This window comes from Delphinus delphis, chromosome 12 (assembly GCF_949987515.2).
Source record: "Delphinus delphis chromosome 12, mDelDel1.2, whole genome shotgun sequence".
Taxonomy (NCBI): domain Eukaryota; kingdom Metazoa; phylum Chordata; class Mammalia; order Artiodactyla; family Delphinidae; genus Delphinus; species Delphinus delphis.
Window position 1 is genome coordinate 32,668,567 of NC_082694.2, and position 22,171 is coordinate 32,690,737.

Below are 22,171 nucleotides of genomic sequence, written 5' to 3' on the forward strand. Positions count from 1 at the left end.
CCACAGAGAGACATGGCCCATGGGCTAAGTAGCTCTTGCTTGTCTGAGTAGGAAGGGAGAGCTGAGCCAACTTCCTTGGGAAGACAACCTAAGAACCCATTTAGAACTTGGGATTGTGAGAATCTGTCCTCATCCTGTAGAAGTAACTCAGTCCTGAATGACCATTCCCTTCAAATATTGAACACAGGTTATCTTCTTTAACTTTGCTATGGAGCTTAACCTTTCCCTAGTGATCTTTATGAGATCTAAGGCCTTAAAATAAAACTTGGATACTCAAAGGGACAGCATGAGGGAGTTTCCTAGGGGATGGAATTGTTCTGTATCCTGGTAGTGGTGGTATTTGCATGAATCTATAAAGGTGTTAAAACTCATAGAAATGGACGCAACACACACATACACAGAGTTCATTTTACTGTATGTTTACTTTTTCAAAACCTGAAGACACTGATGCAGAAGGGCCCCTGAGACTAGAAATCAAGCTGTTGGGGTCAAACCATCTCCACAAAGCATCAGGGAATACAATTCCAGAGGGCAGACCACTGAACAGACTTCCAAGGGGTAGGTGCCAGTGCAGTCCTCTCCTCTTTCCTTCATTTATATAAATCCTTCCGGAAAACTGACAAGTCAGATGTTCCTCATAAACAATCAGAGAAGAGTTCAGTGTTTTCCACAGACGGTCTGCTGATCCTCTGTGTGTCTTCATCAAGGCTGGAGTCATGAGGCTGAAGACCAGGCAGGCCAAGGAGGCCACGCCTGAGAAGGCAGGACCTAGCAAATGTGGGTCAGAGAAGAACCTAAATCAGAAACTGGGTTAATTCAACTGGGTTAACCTCAGTGGATCTGAGGAAATCAGAGTCTGTAGAGCTGAGAGGCGTTTACCAGAAGGAAAGTCACAGGAATGAGAAGTCAGGGCAAGTCTAGGCAGATCCACGTGGCCGAGGCTGGAGCGCCTGGACCCCGGAGAACTGGAGCTCTGCCCCCGGTGGACATTGGCTGCCTGAAAGTCCCACCTCTGCACAGGAGCCTAAGCTGTGTCCACCTCTGTCTCTGCAAGAGCCCTTTGCTTAGTGGTTTCGAGCCTTCACTTTGGCCAGATACATGTGGTTCTTGGCAGTCCCGCACCGTCTAGAGCCCGTGAATCTTTTCGGAGCTCATTTATCTCAGGAGGGAAATTGCCTGAGCAGACTTGAAGGCAGGGGTGGGAGCCACCTGCTGAAGACACCAGGGAGCATTTGGCAGGGTGGGTGGGGAAAGGAGATGGAACAGAGGAGAGGGGGCTGGGAGCTATCCCACTCTTTCCCTCCCTCCTGCATCTGGTGCCCCAGGAGCTGCTCTGAGCAATGCCTCTCGAATGCGTTGGCGTGAACTTGTACTTGTTCCTCCCTCAGGGAATGAGAGAAGACAGGCTGAAAGCTGCTAAAATGCTTGGAGAACATCCAGGGAGAGGCTTGTCAGAAATGCAATATATTAATGATTAAGCCAGCTTGGGCCTGGCTAAATAGTGACTCTTGGAACAAAACAAACAGATGGGAGTTGACGACAATTGGTCTGAAAAAGAAAGAGTCCAGGCCTTGTATACATAGAGCCTGGTGCATCGTGAGAGTCTTCACGGAGTTCACTGCACCGTGGTCTTCTTCAGCTTAGGCTAGTATCCATTTATTCTCAGGAGCGCCAACAACCACCACATCAAGGCATCCCTTATGGGCATAAGCACATTCTCCAGTGTCTGCCAGCTCCAGGAACAAAGGTTCTTTTCTTTTTTTTTTTCAGATTATTTGCTTTGCATTAATAATCTGCAAGGGCCTCTCACAGGCCATCGGAGTGATCTCAGATGCTTGTTAAAATGTAGATTCCTGAGCTCTACATTTTCACACCTGACAAATTAGGTGGACTCTCTGAGAGTAATTCCAAAGCATCTGCATGGTGGTTACCAAGGGGGAGGGGGTTGAGGGAGGGATAGAGTAGGAGATTGGGGTTAGCAGATGTAAGATATTATGTATGCAATGGATAAACAGCAAGGTCCTAGCACAGAGAGCTATATTCATATCCTATGATAAACAATAAAGGAAAAGAATATTTAAAAAAAGAATGTATATATATATATATGTAACCGAATCACTTTGCTGTACAGCAGAAATTAACCCAACATTGTAAATCAGCTATACTTCAATAAGAAAAAAAAGCATCTGCATTTTAACATGCACCGTCATGATCCTTATCACAGTAAAGTTTAGAAACCACTGCCCTAAGGTCTATTGACTGTAGTCCTTCTCTTTAATGTTCATTTACTTGTTCAATAAACATTCGTGTGCCATCTACTCTGTGGGACAGGAAATGGTGAGGGTACTACGATAAATATTCCAGTTGCTCATCGCCAAATAGTTATAATTAAATGTGGTAAACGCTCGGCTAGAAGGGGATACAAAATACATGAAAGGATAGAGGAGGAGCCTGCAGGAGATGAAGGTGGCTTCGTAGATGGTATTGGAGCTGCATCTTGACAAATGATTCTCTTCAGGAGGATGAGAGAAAGCACATCTGGGGCATAGAGGGGGTGTGACAGGGTATCGCAGGTGAAGGCATATGGTCCGCTCCAGAAGAAGGGATTCTGGAGCACAGGGGATGGTGGAGGAGGAAGGAGGCAGAGCCTTGACCATGGGGAGCTTTGCACAGAGGCTGAGCAGCTTTGGCTTTGCCCTATAGAAAATGGAAGCTGCAGGAGTATTTGAAGCACAAAGTGACCAGATGCTGTGTGTGGTATAGAGTGATCTCCCTGTTTGGAGCAGGGAGAGGAGAAGAGAAGCATCTGCCACGGTGAGGGGTGAGGAGGCCAAACCCAGACAACTGCACGTGGGGGCAGAGAGGTCTCTGAGGAGAATACGGAGAGAGCTCAGGCCACGGGATGGAGAGGTAGAGCGGCTGGAGCTCAGGACAGGGAACGAGGCTGGTACACATCCAGCAGGGGACGTGATAAGGGCCATTCTGAGTCAAGAGCACATCCAAGGGAAGGTACTTTCAATGCTCACATACCTCCTCCAGCTCAGAATTTGAAAGCCAACCTGACATTGGAGCTTGTGAGCATATTGTCATGTCTGGGCCCTTTGGTGATAGCTTCTGCTGTGCTAGGGAATAGGTTTAAAGATATCTGGTAAGTCAGACAACAAGGTCCCACTGTATAGCACAGGGAACTATAGTCAATATCCTGAGATAAGCCATAATGGAAAAGACTATGAAGAAGAATGTACATATATATATGTACAACGGAGTCACTTTGCTGTACAGCAGAATTTAACACAACATTGTAAATCAACTATACTTCAATTAAAAAAGATATCTGGGAAGTGGAAAAAATCACCCCATAATATTTAGTTTGATTCCATTTCTTTTTTTTTTTTTTTTTGCGGTACGCGGGCCCCTCACCGCTGTGGCCTCTCCCACTGCGGAGCACAGGCTCCGGACGCGCAGGCTCAGCGGCCATGGCTCACGGGCCCAGCCGCTCCGCGGCATGTGGGATTTTCGCGGACAGGGGCACGAACCCGTGTCCCCTGCATCGGCAGGCAGACTCCCAACCACTGCGCCACCAGGGAAGCCCCTCCATTTCTGTTTTTAAAAACTAAGTGCAGGGAGACAGACAGATTGGGAAAGAGACAGAGAGAAGGAGAAAGAGAGAGAGACAAAAGAGAGAGAGGTCGGGATTTGAGGAAATACATAGCAAAGGCAGGTTACTATTAATAAGAATAATAAGGAAGAGCAGTGGGGTTGGGAGAGGGAACAGAAGAACCCTTGACAATTTACTCTAAATTCTCGCGCGTTTTTAAACTGGTCTTAACAATGAGTTCTACTGATGTATGCTTTTTGTAAGTTTTTACAGCAATTTTTAAAAAGATACTTACACATATTCCTGGCTGCCACTAGGTGGTACCGGCGGCAGGACAGACTGGACGACCTTGAAGCTTCTTGGGCTCCTCCATGACACCTGAATGTGGGTCTAACTTCCTAACTTCAAAGAGTGAAACAAATTAATGCACCAACTATTAGAGCTCAGGGCTCCAAGCCGCAGCCTTCCCTCTTATTCCTCTTTAGATGGGAGAAGAGGATTTTCTATTTAATTGGTATAAAAATATATTCAAGTAAAAAAAAAGTTCTTTCCGTATCAATCTAAGTTGTACAGTTTGGTTCACATATATTCAGTTCATCTCAAGATCTCCACCTTACAATGATATTCCCAAGTCAAATCTTAATCAGATGCATAAAAATAATCGAACTCTTCTCTGTGATGCAACCTCATCACCCGAGGTTCCCTAATTCCAGGACCAGGCCTTTCTTTCCATCCACTTACCCTTAATTCTCTTGGGCAGTCACATCTTCCATCACCTCAGTTGATGTGGGCAGAAGACAGAAATGTTACACTTATCTTCTTTCTCCATCCCACGATAATGCAGCATTTGTGATTTCAACAGGGCTCTTCAGCAGGGCTTATCTCCTCTCCTATCCTGGACTGGTCTAAACTAGCTAATGTTTTGTTCTTTCTTCTAAAGCAATATTTCATTCCAAAATCACGTGCCTAAGATTCCCAATCCCCAAGATAGCATAGCCCAGCAGGAAGCAGTGAAAATACGTGCTCTCTTCAGGACACCAATGTGGCCAGCCTGGCACACAGAAGCTACTCAGTCCCCATGGGTGGAATGCCAAGAGGTGTCTGCAGTGGCTCTCGCTTGGCTAAGGCACGCTTCTCATCGTAATCCCCACTGCACCTGGCATGATTTTTCACCTTTTTATCCCCAACTCCCACCCCATCCTTTCCGCAGGGGCATTGTGCTGAGTTGCTCTCTGGATAAAACCCAAGAAGGGCACCAAGGTTACAGAGCTGTATTTGACACTCCCTGTGTGGCCAGTTGAGCCACAGATAAACACCAGAGGGGAGGGTCAGGAACATTCCATGCAAAGGACACTAGATATTAAATGAGTATGAGCCACTATCCATCATTAATAATAGCAAAGACTACTGTTCATTCGAGTTCTTGCTATTTGCCAAACCCTGTGCTAAGTATTTCATACATTTCATCTTATTTGATTTCCTCAACCACCCTGTGGTTGAGCATCATTGCTCCATTTTACAGATATGGGAACAGAGACTTGGAAACTTTCAAGTGACAGGCTCAGGTTTATCTATTTTCAAAGCTTGTCTTCTTAATCCTTATCCTGTTCTGAAGCTAGTGAAGGGCTCTGATTGTTCAGAGATCTGTTTACACCCCATTTGAGAGACTACTGAGAAGCCCAAGTCTTCCTCCTCCCGACCCTGTAGTTTATTATCCTCTCCAAGGGGAGAGAAAATGTCAAGGCGAGAAAGTGAATGCAAACATCCACATGCTTTGTACTAATATTTAGACTTCATCATACACTTTTTTCTTTTTTTTTGCGGTACGCGGGCCTCTCACTGTTGTGGCCTCTCCCGTTGCGGAGCACAGGCTCCGGATGCGCAGGCTCAGTAGCCATGGCTCACGGGCCCAGCCGCTCCGCGGCGTGTGGGATCTTCCCGGACCGGGACACGAACCCGTGTCCCCTGCATCGGCAGGCGGACTCTCAACCACTGCGCCACCAGGGAAGCCCCGTCATACACTTTTTAAAGGTAAGAACTATGCTTTTCCGTGACTTCTTGTCTCCCCTCAGCACCTCCCAATATGCTCCACCCACAACGGTTTTTTAATACTGTATTGCCTCAGTGACTGGCTGGCCTCTTGTTCACATCTGGGGTCAAGAAGGTTAGTGATAGGATATACCCAAGGTTTGTGATTTTCTGTGGCTCAAGATTATTTTTCCCATCTGTTTTCCCTTACCATGAATCCTTGAAAATGAAATGTCATTTGGTTTCCAAATTGAAATATTTCATCTAATCAGATGAGTCTAATTTCATTATTTTAAGAAAACCTTTTCAAGTGTGGTTGGTTGAAAGGAGTAAACAAGAATAAATCTACCACTACCTTCTCTTTCCTAGGAACTTGGAGCTTGTTTTCATGATATAATTAGGCAGGGACTTCTGTGACTCAATTTAAAAGCCTGAAGTATAATCACCTTTCTTTCTTTTTTTTTTTTTTTTTTTTTTTTGTTTCAAAACAGTTTTCTTCTCTGCTACCCCCGGGTGAACCTGGCTCTGCTTTTCCAAATTCAGTGATGCCAGGTCAGCAGGGAGCAAATTTGAGACTGTACAATTCCCATCAGCTATTAGCTGGGGACATCTTTCTGTCCCTAAGGTCTAAGTTAGTTCTAAAGGACAGGTTTTCTTTTCAACAAATATGGTTATCCCTATTAATGGTAATGGGTGTTTCACGTGAATGGGCAGAAGACTCCGTACCCCTAAGTTTTTCCCAAGCATGAATTACGTGAGTCCAAATTAAACACAGTTTGAATCTTTGGCTCCGTCCTCCTTTGTGTTCAGATAAACATTGATACTCGAATAAGATTCTAAGTAATGAAATGCCAATACATGTGGCTTCTGCATCTGTCATCTAAAGGATGTGCCTTTAAAAATGGATTCCTTTCTTCTCTGTTTAATTCTTGGCCTGGTAAACCACTATAACCCTGCGAGGGAGGCAAGGAGACATTTCTGAACAGTTTTTTTCTGCTCCAACATCAAAAAGCTTGTGCCAGTGAGTGAGATATACCCAGTACTGCATTAACATCCTATTCTGAAATGCTTGTACCCTAGGCTACCTCCATTGATTTGATCAGTATCAGATACCCTGACGTCATGAAGTGAAAAAGAGGCATGAAAAAAAAAGCGACTGAAATATGAATAACAAACTGTTCAAGAGGAGACAGCCAGTTCTAGAGGACTGGCTCCATTCACTTAGAGGTGTGTACCAACGCCAAATAAGACGAAATAAGAGGCAGCCTTGTTTGTGTAGTAGTTAATAGGCCCCAGAGGGGAAAGGGACAGCTCAATGAAACAATCTTGCCTAATTTTTTCTTAGGTTCTTTACTCTATTTCATGTAACTCATGATTTCGAAAGGTCTCTAAAATATGACGGTTGTAAGAACATCAATCGGCCAAGACTCTTGAAATGTATGTTAACAGCTTTGATCTCATTGTCTATGAAGCTATCTATCGAAGCAATGGCATTTCACATGTATTTAAACTCAGTAACTTCTACAAAGGAAGGCCTTTACTGGCATTTATAAACTCTTCACCGGAAAAAAATGGGAAATAATATGATTAATAGTGAGCTGAAGACTTTCATTTCTTCTGAAATTATTTTTAAGGATATAAACAACTCACCCCCTTCTTTGCTGGTACTAACCTACAAAACACAAAAAGTCAAATTGTGGTTATTTTTTCGTGACGGTTGACCTCAATTCCTGGCTCAGGAGACAATATAAAGCAGTTCAACTGGTTTTGTCTTGTTTGAGAAACTAAAATTAAAATCTCAGGCGTTATTTATTTTAATCGACAAACAGGAAGGAAAGTGGTCTGTGAGAAAAAGTCATAAAGACAATTTCCCAAATGTGTGGATCTTTTTAACTTAGTACCAATCTAAAAAAAAAAAAGGTGCTTTTTAAAAATATTTTTAATGTGGGTTTTTTATGGCTCTCTCTAGTTGCAACTGGACACTTTAGGTTTTATTCTCATCTTTCAGCTACTGGCATGTCATAATCTACTCTAGGGAATGACTGCCTAAATTACTATATCCATAAATATTCTAGTGGAAAACATTTGCAAGGCTTATTTTCAGAAGTATGCTGCAGTACCTCAACGCTGAATCCTAGCTCATAAGACCAAATTCAATAAATGAGGAGAAAAAAAAAAAAGACCAAATTCAATTCTATTTTTCTGTATTATAGTCAACAATTTCCAGGTGTTACTTTGAACACGGCAACTCCAAAAGTATAACAGAAAAGAGTTATATGGATGCTACATAAACCAATATTGTAGTTTATTATGGAAAAAAACCTACCCAGTGATGGTGATTTCCATCTTTCATACTACCCAATACTGATGATCAAGGACCCTCTGTTATTTACTCTTGGCTAGGATAAGTGATTTTTTGGAAAACAAAATTTGGACAATGTATGTTTTTCTGACTCTTGACACATTCAATCTCTTTCTGTTTTTTAAAAGTCATACATCAGACTCCTGTTGTCAAAGTTTTATCTTTTGAAGAAGAAATCACACGAGGTGTTTATTTATCAAAGTTAACTGAGTTGAAGTCATAATGGCTAATTCTGGCTCTTTCTTCTAATCACAACTTACTTGGTTAAACCAGTAAATGTGCTTTATTAACTGAATATTTGAATAAGTAGCTGTGTATACACTGTGTTATCAATTATAAAACTTTCTATACTAGTCACTGGTCGATCTATAACTGGGAGGGGTATCTGTGTTTCAACCAGTAAGTCTTTACTGAGTGCCCTTTAAACACTCAGAAGAGGAGATTGTAAAATAATCTGTGGGTTACCTTACAAGTTACAATGTTGAGACAAATATCTAAAAGTAAAACCACAATAAACATGTAAATCACTTATCTGCTTAGGGAGAAAATCTTTTATTTTCTTTGTTGCTTTTGATTTTTATTGTTTTTATTAAATTCCATTTTTAATCCATTTATAGGAACAATCTGAAATTTACTAAATAAATTTAGATCTCAAAGTTGGAAGGGTTAGTACTACCAACACATGATTTGTGATTGCAGGTCCTGGAAACAAATAGCTAACATTTTTGAGAGTCTCAGGAGGACACATAAACCACTTTCCCTCAACTATATCAATCTGAAGAGAAGCAGAAATGTTTTTATACATAAGGAACGAGTCTCTTCTTAAGTTGGAAACACACAGGGCTCTGATTCCAACCTTCTCTGATTCCCTTTTCTGGCTGGGCAACTTCTTCCTCATATCCCCAGGGTAAGGTGCTTGGCCTCATGGAATCTTCGTTTCCTTGCCTGTTAAAAGGGGAGGAGGGGTAATAAAGCTGTTACCACAGGGTGTTGGTAAAAACTAATTAATATTTATAACGTGCTCCATTAACATCCTCAGATAATTCATAACTCAGAATTACATGGCACTTGATCACTGCTTAAAGTTTTTCAAACCGTCCTTGGTTTTTCGATTCAGGCAAAAAAATATAACAAATCCTTATACTTCAAACAGTAGGGTTAAGCGTAGGAACACTTGTCTTTCCTAGGAACAATTATTTTCCTGAGGTGAAAATATTAGCATGTTACAAAAGCTTATTTCCTCGGCTTTAGACTATGAATAGAGTAGCTTTCATTTACAGTTGATAAAAGCCAAAGGAAGAAGGTTTTTTTTTCTTTATAAAACCCATTTTAATAGCTTATTCTGCCATCTTTGGGGATGTTTTCAACTACTCACTATTGAAAGGGAATTGGTTCATCTATTTTACAGTGATTTAAGTCTAGCATTTAAAGGACATCCAAGGGGTCGTTTCGTTGATGTCTCCTGCCTGCAGTAATGGTATTGAGCACTTACTCTGCAAAGCCACATTCTCCTATTAGAGATGAGGAAACCGAGGCTCGGTGAGCTTAAATAACAGAGCAGAGATTGAAACCCGCACAACTGGACAGTCCATGCTCTTTTCACCACCTGAAACAGCCACTTCCAAGAAGTTATACCAAAAGTTCCCCTGCTCTGTACAGACATGCGTTTCTTCTCTGTCCCCATCTTCTCTCAGAACTTAAAAATTAAACTAAGATATTCTAACAGAACTTCAATCCCATCCCCAGAGAGCCCAAGAGCACCTCCAAATCATGTGGTAAAACTTATTTTGAAGGATAGACAGTTTATGACTTTAAAAAAGACACTTTGGGGCTTCCCTGGTGGCGCAGTAGTTGAGAGTCCACCTGCCGATGCAGGGGACACGGGTTCATGCCCCGGTCCGGGAAGATCCCACATGCCGCGGAGCGGCTGGGCCCGTAAGCCATGGCCGCTGAGCCTGCGCGTCCGGAGCCTGTGGTCCTCAACGGGAGAGGCCACAACAGTGAGAGGCCCGCGTACCGCCAAAAAAATTTAAAAAGACACTTTTATACATTTTTATTGAAGGAAAAATAAAAGCTACCTATATCCTTTCTTGAGAATTGACTTAGCCCACTCAGTCTTAGTAATTTCTGATACCGAATCAAAATGCATGTTATATTATCAAAGTCTTTAAACTTTGTATTGAAGTATAATACACATATAGAAATAAAGTATACTTAATTTTTGAGATGTCTAAAATCCATCCCATCTTCATCTTGTGAAGACAAGACGCCATTTCACATCTCAGAAAAATGTATATAAGGAATAATGAGCTCTAATGATGTATAAATTAGCTCATATACCTAAGAGTGCTTTGAAAGGTTAAGCTCATTATTTATATTAAAGCATTATTGGTAAAGCATTATTATAATTGTGATTATCACTTACATGATAATAATATATTTTCTTATGTCTTTGGACAGCAGGCAAGACAAGATAAAGATAATTAAACAGTTGTAGGCACACTATCACTATCTTTAAACAGTGATTAACAACCTATACAATGTATAAATATGCACAAAATTTACCTCCACGTAAATGGAATAAATCATCTTCATTGCCTATTATTGGAATGATATGGTCTTAAAGTGCAGAAGTACCTAAGAATTTGAATAGCAATTGAGAGAAGTCAGTCTTAAGTAGATATTCATCTTTGTCCTTTCATTTTGACTCATATTCCTGTTTAATATTCACTCACAATTAAATGGGTGGAGAGCCTTTATCAAACTCACATCACTGTTGTAGGCTGGTAAATATCAGACCCCCAATTATGGAGACTCAGTGATGCTCCTGGACTGGGAACACATATTTATTGAAATATTACCCATAAGCAGAGGTCTTTTATTATAGTTGGTTGCACTCCTCTTTTCTCTAGACAATGAATCAACTCAACCCTACCTTTAACTTAGGTAGAAGGACATAGGCCACCAAATATCCTGCCCTATGCCAAGACTCAAATTAAATGAAAACAAAGTAGCCATTCCCCATATACTACCTTGAAAGGTTGGCTTGGACTTAATCCCTATTCTCAGTGTCTATTGTGGCAGGTACAACAGCTAAGCGGCCCTCTGGGTACCATGTCTCAGCTGTGCAGCTCCCTTCTGGTCATGGGGCTCTGGCACCATTAGCAGAAAACACCCCGAGGAGATCCTCTGAGGGCCTGAATTCATCTTTTGTCTGCCTGGTGAAAAACATAATTCTTCTCCAACAATTCCCTTAGGGTTTTCCCCAGGGAGTAACATATAACACTAAACCAACTTAATTTGAAGGACAAGTTAGCTAGATGAGAAAAAAAACAATGTTCCATAAACTTACTGACTGAAACCTCAGTAGTTTGAATTTAACCTGCTATTAGAAGTTGATTAATTATACTCATAGCACTGAATCCTGGCTGTAAGATTTCAGGGAAAAAATCATATTTTTAAAGAGTATTAAATATAAATGCAGGTATTTAAAAGATCATAAAAACTTTTTTATTTAAGAGCTTTGTTGGGAGTAACTTATTTATGAAATTTATAGTCCAATATAATGACTTATTTAAATCATTTGATTTTCTAACTTCTCTTTAGAGTTGAAATTTTTACACTGTTTCAGTTCCCCCCCAAATTTATTTATATAGAAATAAGTTTGGGACTTCCCTGGTGGTGCAGTGGTTAAGAATCCGCCTGCCAACTCAGGGGACACGGGTTCGAGCCCTGGTCTGGGAAGATCCCACATGCCGCAGAGCAACTAAGCCGGCGCGCCACAATTACTGAGCCTGTGCTCTAGAGCCTGCGAGCCACAACTACTGAGCCCACGCACCACAACTACTGAAGCCCACGCGCCTAAAGCCCGTGCTCCGCAACAAGAGAGAAACCACAGCAAGGAGAAGCCCGCGCACCGCAACAAAGCAACAAAGAGTAGCCCCCGCTCACAGCAATGAGAGAAAGCCCGCGCGCAGCAACGAAGACCCAGTGCAGCCAAAAATAAATAAATAAAAGAAAAAGAAATAGGTTTAAAGGTCTTCATTTTGTAAACATTATATGGTCGCAGAATTTAAAAAATAAAACAAATAACCAATTTAAAAAAGAAGTTACGGGGTGAGGGTTGGAGAGGAATTAGAATTAATCCATTGGTCATATAATACGTCCTCCTGCTAAATCAGACAGAGGAATTCCGGGTCAGTGGATAAAAAGCTATTCCAATTTCCCTTATAAATGCTTGCTATCACTTTAACAAATCCCGTGGTGGGAAAGTGCTTTCAAGTATCCAAAATCAATGATCAAGAATGAGGGGTCATTATCTGCATAGAAACACTGTATTTTTGGTACAATTAACTCAAAAATGAAATTCATAAAGAAACTAAAAATAAGTAAACAAAGTCTTTATGAATCTATTTCAGAGACAAGTCTTTTGACTAATTCAGAAAGTATTGGCCTTCCAACACTCACTTGATTTCCTTAACTCATCTAGTTACATAACTGATTCTAAGACTTGTAAACAAACAGCCCCATTGCTTGACAATTCTGGATCTGTGGGTTTGTACTGCTGTTTCCCTGTGGAGGTTGAGAGCTGTGTAATGATTTATTCTTTCCCCGCCCCTGCCTTCTTTTCCTATTTTGCTCCTTTTTTTTTTTTTTTTTTTTTTTTTTTTTTTGTCAAAGTAGGTTTAAAAAAAAAATCCAGGGGAACTAAGTAAGTGTGAAAACAAACCCTGGTGCTACAGGATTGAGGCCACCAGTTTAAACACCCTAGGTGCAAGGAATGCAAAATGTGAGGGTCTCATACTCAGATGAGCTCCCCAGAAGGAGACTACTAATATGTAGTAATTTTCAGCATCCCCTGGACTCCAAATCATATGCTTTTGTATAAGGCAGCTTAAATCCCCTGATTTCCCACGCATGAAGCTCTTACAGCTTCAAAGAGAGCTCTGCATGCAAAAGGCACATGGGGGTGTAGTTCAGGAGGAGAATGGGGCTAGTAGGCAGAACGTGGGTGAATTAACATTCAGGTCTATGCTTTAATTCCAGTGCTACCTTCCGGTGGTGTACCCCAGTTATAACACTGACTGCTGGCAAATTAGAAGTTTTCTGTTTCGGTAATTAGACCTAATCAATTACCTGGAATTAAAACACACCTAATTCCACCACAGAGAAGTTAGATTCCAGATTGGTTCTTAGGTTGTGGATTCGATTTATTTTTGATGGCATCGATTAAGAACAATTTATACTATGGCGTGTGTGCCATGCACACACTGTGTCGCTGATGGAATCTTCAGGAAACATTTTCATTGCGTAATAATTGAATACAGATAAAATAAATACAGAATAAATTAAGTATTTTGAGTTTTTAAAACTCTAGAAATTTATGCGGGCTTAAGTGAAGGAAGACAACAGAGCCTTTAAATACCTTAAGTGATTACATGAAATTTTAACTAATTCTCCTTTTGTGTGTGTGCTTTTTTAGGAGACCTTTATTTATAAAGATTTTCAAACTGTTTTCTCTCCCATTTATCACCTACTCTTCTAGTAGTATGGGCATTGTAAATTATTTCTACGCCAAAGATTCTCTTGGAATATTAGAGTCTAATCTACTAGTAGACTTCCTTCTTTAAAAAAGCTCCAGGGGACTTCCCTGGTGGTGCAGTGGTTAAGAATCCGCCCGCCAGTTCAGGGGGCCCAGCTTCGATCCCTAGTCATGGAACTAGATCCCACACGCCACAGCTAAGAATTGGTGCAGCCAAATAAATAAATATTTTTTAAAAAAATTATTTTGTCATGGGAACTTTTTTCTATCAGTATATTCCCTAGCTTTCGTTTTTAAATTTATTTTCAGGTGTATATCCTGAATAAGAATGCCCGATTCTCTCTGACTTTGATCCATGTGATCCTGGTTGAAATGAAAGTGGCAGGTCCCAGTTTTGCAGCCACTAAAATGAGATTCTGAAGTGAAATAGTTACTGAGCCCAGGAAATAAAGAGGAGCCTCTTTGTTCTCTCCGAGGCTGCAGTTGGAGTTTGCTGGGTTTTGTTCTGGCAGGTTCACAAGGTCTGTTAGAAACAATGGAAGCATAGACCTTTAGAGCTGGAAGGAATGAGGCTTAGTCCTCATTTATTCTAAATCCTTCATGTTAGGGATGTGAAAATGCATCCCAGGTAGGGATTGTGATCTTGAGAGGCATGTTTTCTATTTTTATTTTTCTAAAGCCATTTTTAAAATTGCGGTTCATTTCAACAATATTTATACCCTACTAACACACAGGGACCCCCAAATTTGTTGTGATTACTCCATCCACATGGTGGAGGAATTGGAGGGAAGGACTATTTTGCTCCCCTGAAAAAAGCGAGCAAATGCAGAGCAAAACTCTGGACAAAACTTAAGGACCTGGATCTGATTCACCAACTTCCATATTAATAAAATACACTCTCTGATGTACTTTATATAATCACAAACTCCAAACATGAAATATAAAAATAAAACAGTATTATGGAGGGCTACGTGTTCAAGCAAGGAAACCATAGCTGGGTTTAAAATGAAAAAAAGATAGTTTAAAAATTCACTTTCTTCATATATCTGCTTCCTGTGTATCTTGGAAACACATTTATTTACTGTATAAACAAAGTTGTGATTTTTTTAAAGTTTACTGTTACATATGATTATCTACTAGGTAGAAACACTAGTTGAGAAGACAGAGGAGAAGATTCTATTTCTGCTATTTCTACATAATACCCCATTCCAAATAAGAAAAAAATTCCAAATGAGAAAAAGTTGGTGAGTCTGTGGTCATGAATGTTCCCAAATGTATCCATGATTTGGCTGTTTTTACAAAGTCAGAGAAGTTGGACCATTGTCTTTTCCCTCATCTCAACTTCTGGGCTTGCTATCTGACAGACTAAAGGCTCAAGTCATTGGTAGCTTTAGTATGGCCTTCTGGGATGATTCTTTATGGAGGGAATTGACCTTTGTTTAAATATGCTTCTTAGGCTTAGGGTTGGGGCCCTGGAACCATTGTTACCAGAGCTCTCCAAAGCCTAGTGTGTTACGTGAACAAAAGAGTTACAAGACAGAATGACCTTATTTTATTTGATTGTTAGTTTTTAACTTTTTTATTGGGGTATAGTTGATTTACAATGTTGTGCTAGTTTCTGCTGTACAGCAAAGTGATTCAGTTATACATCTACATATATCCACTCTTTTTAGATTCTTTTCCCATATAGGTCATTACAGGTATTGAGTAGAGTTCCCTGTGTTATATAGTAGGTCCTTATTAGTTATCTGTTTTATATAAAGTAGTGTGTAAATATAAATCCCAATCTCCCAATTTATCCCTCCCCTCCTTTCCCCCCTGGTAACCATAACTTTGCTTTCTATATCTGTGACTCTATTTCTGTTTTGTAAATAAGTTCATTTGTACCATTTTTTAGATTCCACATATAAGTGATATCATAGGATATGTTTTTCTCTGTCTGAATAACTTCACTTAGTATGATAATCTCTAGGTCCATCCATGTTGCTGCAAATGGCATTATTTCATTCTTTTTATGGCTGACCATTGTGTGTGTGTGTGTGTGTGTGTGTGTGTGTGTGTATATACACCACATCTTCTTTATCAATTCATTTGTCAATGGACATTTAGGTTACTTCCATGTCTTGGCTATTGTAAACACTCCTGCAATGAACATTGCGGTGCATGTATCCTTTCAGATTACGGTTTTCTCGGATATATGCCCAGGAGTGGGATTGCTGGATCATATGGTATTTCTATATTTAGTTTTTTAAGGAACCTCTGTACTGTTCTCCATAGTGGCTGTACCAATTTACATTCACACCAACAGTGCAAGAGGGTTCCCTTTTCTCCACACCCTCTCCAGCATTTAGATCCTATTTTATTTTATTTTTTTGATAAATTTATTTATTTATTTATCTATTTATGGCTGCGTTGGGTCTTTGTTGCTGCGCGTAGGCTTTCTTTAGTTGCGGTGAGCGGGGGCTGCTCTTCGTTGCGGTGCACGGGCTTCTCATAGCAGTGGCTTCTCTTGTTGCGAAGCACAGGCTCTAGGGTTGCGGGCTTCAGTAGTTGTGGATCGTGGGCTCGGTAGCTATGGCTCACGAGCTCTAGAGCACAGGCTCCGTAGTTGTGGCGCACGGGCTTAGTTGCTCCGCGGCATGTGGGATCTTCCCGGACCAGGGATCAAACCCGTGTCCCCTGCATTGGCAGGTGGATTCTTAACCACTGTGCCACTAGGGAAGCCTAGTTATTATTTTATTTTAAAGGAAAATCAAACACATAAAAACGGTGAATGTGTGCATACACACACACACACACACACACACTCACACAGGCATACACCATGGTTATGCACCAAACAGCAGTATAACATAGTGGTGAAAAGCTTGAGTTTTGGCATCACACAGACCTGAGTTCTACTTCCAGGCCCAGAACTTAACCTCCACTCTTCTTAGACCCACAAAATTATTTTCAGTCAACTAAAAAGATTAAAAATATGGTACGAGTTTCAAAGTGCTTAAGTTTGTATCTTTACAAATTGTTCATACTCATTCCCATGCCCTTCCAGTAACACCTATGATTCTCTATACCCTGCTCGACAGCCAAGCTCAGATCCCTCCTTGCTTCACCAACGCTTGGTACTGGAGCACTCTTTTGGGGTTCACAGTTCTTAAACTCAGTCTTTATAGGGCCTAATTCTTCCACCCACCACTGTGTAAACATCCTGCAGACCCTGCCTGTCCAACGCCTATTCATTCTATGACAGGAACATGCGCACTTCAGCCACTAGTTGATTTGAGTCTGCTGAGCCCCCTTTCCTGATCTCAACCCTCTAAGTCCTTACTCTTAAACACACACCCTTTGAGCACCAGGACCACTTTGTCTTTGTCCTCCAAAGACCAGTCTTTTCCTCAAGGCATCTGCTAAAGGCAAATGATGAATTTCAACATCTCTGGTGTCCCGATTAATGAGGTTTTAGTCTACACTGAAAATATCCATTACTAATCAGATCTTGACATATTTAGTTAACTTAAAATGACTACTATTATGCAAAAAGTTTTCATTTTATCAAACCCTTCTTTATCCTATATCATTAAGAAGAGTTTCCTGTATTGCTGCATAACTTAGAAAAGGTAAAAATGAGAGATATAGTCACAGTTTAAAAGGACCATAGGGTTTCAGCCTTCTCTGTTAGAAGAAAGTCTTTCTTCTATAGCATCAAGATTGTTTTGTAGTGAATAGCAGATTAAAATATATCATGGTGGGTTGTGCTCTTACTTTGCAATTTATTCAACTGCATGACGGACAGGTTCTGTTCAGTCATAGCCAAGTATTTCCCCAGCATTTAGACATCGCAATCAATTTTAAAGAAATTTCTGTAACCTGCTTTCTGCAAATAAAACCATCCTTTGGCTCTTGGGTGGATACATCCTAATTGCTAATTTTAGTGTTTTATAGAATCCCATAAAAGGAAACAAGGAAACAGGGAGACCCAGGGACTGACTGTGGGTTGGAAGAGAGTGTAAGTTGAGGATATCAAAGCTCAGAGCTTGAGATTAGCGTAGGGGCGAGAAAGGAGGAGGTGGTGAACAGGAAGAGTACAGTTAGAATCTGGATTTCTGGGTGGACCTGGATGCAGTTGTTATGCTGGACCGGAGGCTCTACTGTTTCCTCCTTCTATTACTCTTCACTGTTCCCCACTGCCTTTTGCAGAGTCCTTTTGTTTCTTGGCAAACTGTGCTTCTAAGGCTACTGATGCTGACGCTGGAAGAGGACAAAGATCCTGCTAATTGTAAATGCTTTGATAGTGAAAGAGAGAGTCTTGTCTGCTGAGAAGAAGTAATTAATGATTATAGTAGTGTCTTGGAACTAATATGAGCAGCTATTTAAGAAAAAAAATGGAAAAAGCTAATAGAGACTAAGCACAATCATCATTGACAAAATTTGTGTCTAGGGTGGAATGGGTCCTGAAACTCAATTGCTTCCGGGCAAAGGTGATCTGCTTGTATGTTAACATCTCTCTTCTTTTTGATTTGTCACTCAGAGTAGTTAAGAGAATGTTATCTGATTTTATGAAGACCTGAAGATGCTCTTTAAAATCACAGAAAACAGAATTCACTGGACGAAACTTATTTACCAAACATTTCAGCCTTACTCAAAAATATACAACTTTTTAATTAAAACACTTTCCTAGAAATACAGTCAACTTCCCCAATCTGACAAAATGCGTAAAATATATCTACACTGCAATTTCAAGCTATGACCTTGAGAATTTTAACACTAGTTTAATTTGCCAATTTTATGGAACAAGTTCTATTTTATAGTATTATAAATTTTTTGTATCTCATATATGTTCATAAATTCTTTTCAAAAGAGGAAATTACTTTTTAAAAAGCATACTCAATTTTAATGATACAGTCTTGAATATGCAGGCATGGTTCATTTACTGAATATTCTTAATTTACAACATTACATTGTATATTTTTATTTCTTTAAAATATGCCTTTTTTGGGCTTCCCTGGTGGCGCAGTGGTTGAGAGTCCGCCTGCCGATGCAGAGGACACGTGTTCGTGGCCCGGTCCAGGAAGATCCCACATACCGCAGAGCGGCTAGGCCCGTGAGCCATGGCCACTGAGCCTGCGCATCCGGAGCCTGTGCTCCACAAGGGGAGAGGCCACAACAGTGAGAGGCCCGCATAACGCAAAAAAATTAAAAAATGAAATATGCCTTTTTGTTTACTCTTACATTTTCTGGAAGAACAGCATTATAGAGAATATGCTAGTGAAAAATTCAAATTTTTGTTCCAACCAGTTTGTCCTGAAAAAGCGAATTCCTATGATAAATTAATCATTACAAGGAAAACTGATATAACTAGTCAATTCTTTTTTTATAAAAAAGATATTTCTTTTAAAAAATTTTATTTATTTATTTGCCTGCATTGGGTCTTAGTTGTGGCACGCGGGATCTTTCATTGGGGCGCGTGGGCTTCTCTCTAGTTGTGGTGCATGGGCTTTAGAGATTAGTTGCGCCGCGGTATGTGGGATCTTAGTTCCCCGACCAGGGATTGAACCCATGTCCCTGCATTGGAAGGAGGATTCTTAACCACTGGACCACCAGGGAAGTCCCCAGAAGATATTTCTAATTTAAAATATTGCACAAGGAAGAACCCATTCCAGCAGAAAAACAGAATGCGAATTAACTACCCAGAATGGATCTTGGGCTTATGACTATATTTAGTTATGATGTTACTTTTGTTGAAGCAGATTGTTTTCATGTATTCATAAAATATAAATGTAGAGGAACTATGTTGCAGTTACATTTATGTACAAATAATAGGCTGGTTTAATTTTCTGTAATTTACCTTACTTAGGATACCATGGAGAGAAAGAAAAATACGATATACAATTTTGTGTAATTTTTTGAGTAGTGTATGTACTTGATAAAGAAAAAACATAAAGTAATGTGTATCCCACATACCATTTTATAACCATATACATTGTATAGGCTATGTGTGCAACTGATACAAAATTATGACAAAATAATGCACACAGTTGACCCTAGGTCATTGACAATTTCAGAAGGTATCTTCAGCTATTTTCAGTCTCTGAAGATTTAATTTTTGGTTGCATGTATAGTTCATTACGTGGCTTTGATGCAACATTTTCATACGTTACTTTCCTCTTCATTGAAGAATATGATTGACAGATCAGTTTTGCTTCTCCTTAAGGTCAAATGAAGTTTTGAATGAATTGGATTCGCTATTCCATAGAAAACAGAGTAAGTAGCCACTGTCAAGTCAGCCTTAATTAACACATACTCTGTAAGTAAATAGTGGTTGGTAATTTACTAGTCTACCTTCCAGTTTAACCATTGAATATATATTCTATAATGTTCAGCATAGGAAAGATAGATTAATTATATGAAAAAAGTTCTTACTTAACTAGAAGGATATTTATATATTAAAGGTATGAACATTTTAATTGTCATCCATACGTTATTTCCCCCTCATATGCAGAATGGAAAAATAATCTTTAAAAATGCCACAAATAGAATCAAAAGTCAAACTACAAGCTTGGGGGGAATCATCCTAACACATGATAAGGGGATCATATCCTTCATATACAAAAAGTTTTTATAAATCACTAAAAATGACAAATTTCCCCAAGAAAAGTGAGCAATGAACAGGTATGTCACAGGAACATATTCTCAGCAGTTGAGTTAAAAGATCAAAACTTAAGAAAAATGTTCAATATTACCAGTAAACTAAGAAATGCAAATTATGATGAGGTGCCAGTTTTTTAAAAACCTACATTTAAAAGAAATCTCAGGGCTTCCCTGGTGGCGCAGTGGTTGAGAGTCCGCCTGCCGATGCAGGGGACACGGGTTCGTGCCCCGGTCTGGGAAGATCCCACATGCCGTGGAGCGGCTGGGCCCGTGAGCCATGGCCGCTGAGCCTGCGCGTCCGCAGCCTGTGCTCCGCAACGGGAGAGGCCACAACAGTGAGAGGCCCGCGTACCGCAAAAAAAAAAAAAAAAAGAAATCTCAATACATAGTTTGTACAGTTGTTGGGAAATGTGCACTGCTGGTGGGAGTCTACAATGGGTACAAACTTTCTTGAGAGTAATCTGAGACTCTATCTCTCTGTCTCTCTCTCTCTATATATATGATACAAAACCTTTAAAATGTTTACACCCTTTCGTTCTATAATTCCACTACTATGAATGTATCCTAAAAAAACAATCAGAGATGTGCACAAAGATTTACAAAAATGTTTAATATACTGTTGTCTGTAATAGGAAAAACTGAAAACAACCAAAATCAAAATTAAGTTTTGGAGTCATTAAATAAATTATGGCATACATTAACATTAATGAATATATAAAAATTAAAAATCACATTCTTGAAGAATATGTATAGGTGTGGGAAACATTTCCAAAATAGTAAGTAGAAAAATATAAGACAGTAGGTCCCAATTTTTAACATATATATAATATACTTATATATCATATACATTTATATATTATACATACATAATTTTTTTCCTGTGTATATACATAGAAAAAAGATTGGATACACATTCAAATATAAATAGCGATATCTCCTGCTAACATGATTACAGATGATTTTTTTTTTTGTAATTTTCTGTATGTAAAACGTTTTCCATAATAACCATGTTACTGATCCAATGGTTTTCCCCCAGGGGCCCTTTCGAATTAAGCTCTTCCATTTATGTCACTAAACAATTACCCAGGGTCCAGTGGCACGCAAAAGCAAGAACCAGGCTTGCTCAAAAGTGGACCATTCAGAGTAGTTCCCTCTAGTGGAAACAATGGAGGTAAAGGACAGGTTACTAATGCCTCGTATTGAGCTTCAGAGTTCCCCACTCTCCACACATCCGTCTAGGAAATGCCATCCTAAGCTATGCCCCAGGTATGGTTTACCATACCGTAAGGGCATGGTTTTCCCTTAATGGCACTGCAATGGCATTGCATTGCCTCCTCACTCCCAGGAGAAGTCTGGGGGCACTTCTGAGATCTGCCATCTAAAATGAGTAATCCCTAGTACCTGTGGGTTATAATCTGCAAAACACTCTTCCCTTTTCTAGGGCTTAGCCTGATCCTTGTGTGCCTACCTTTTCATATATCAGCTGGGTTAAGTCAGTGAATGGATATTCTATGCCAAACCAATCTTGTTTTACCAGCTTACTCCTTTCCTTTCCTTTGGAAGCCAAGGCCTACCTTGAAAATTCCCTGAGAAAAACCCCGGTCATTGAAAGAAGAGGATTCAGTATGCTGTATGCTCAAAGTCCTGATTCAGCACTAAGGAATGTTATTTTTAGATGGACTATAAAACTGAAACCCTGATCCCTTATTTACTAAAGATCTCTTAGGAATCTCTGTGAGATGACAGGTTTCATACTTTATCCCTTATACATTTGCTTTGCATTTTAAAACTTCTCTATAGTGTCCTGATTGCTACCTGAAATCTGTATTAATGCTGTGGGTAAAATATGGAGATCAGATTACAGTAAAAAATAAAACTCTTTTGGGCTTCCCTGGTGGCGCAGTGGTTAAGAATCCGCCTGCCAGTGCAGGAGACACGGGTTCAAGCCCTGGTCCGGGAAGATCCCACGTGCCGCGGAGCAACTAAGCTCATGCAC

The 22,171-nt window shown here is 40.0% G+C and overlaps 1 long non-coding RNA gene across 1 annotated transcript; it reads right to left on the reverse strand.

Moving 5' to 3' along the window:
- Nucleotides 1-424: 424 nt before the first annotated feature.
- LOC132435409 (uncharacterized) lies at nucleotides 425-4,569 on the reverse strand. The gene is made up of 3 exons (XR_009521529.1): nucleotides 4,340-4,569; nucleotides 3,894-4,000; nucleotides 425-768 (listed from the first exon to the last, which is right to left on the reverse strand). It is a non-coding gene; the product is annotated as an uncharacterized lncRNA (long non-coding RNA).
- Between the last annotated feature and the right edge of the window lie 17,602 nt (nucleotides 4,570-22,171).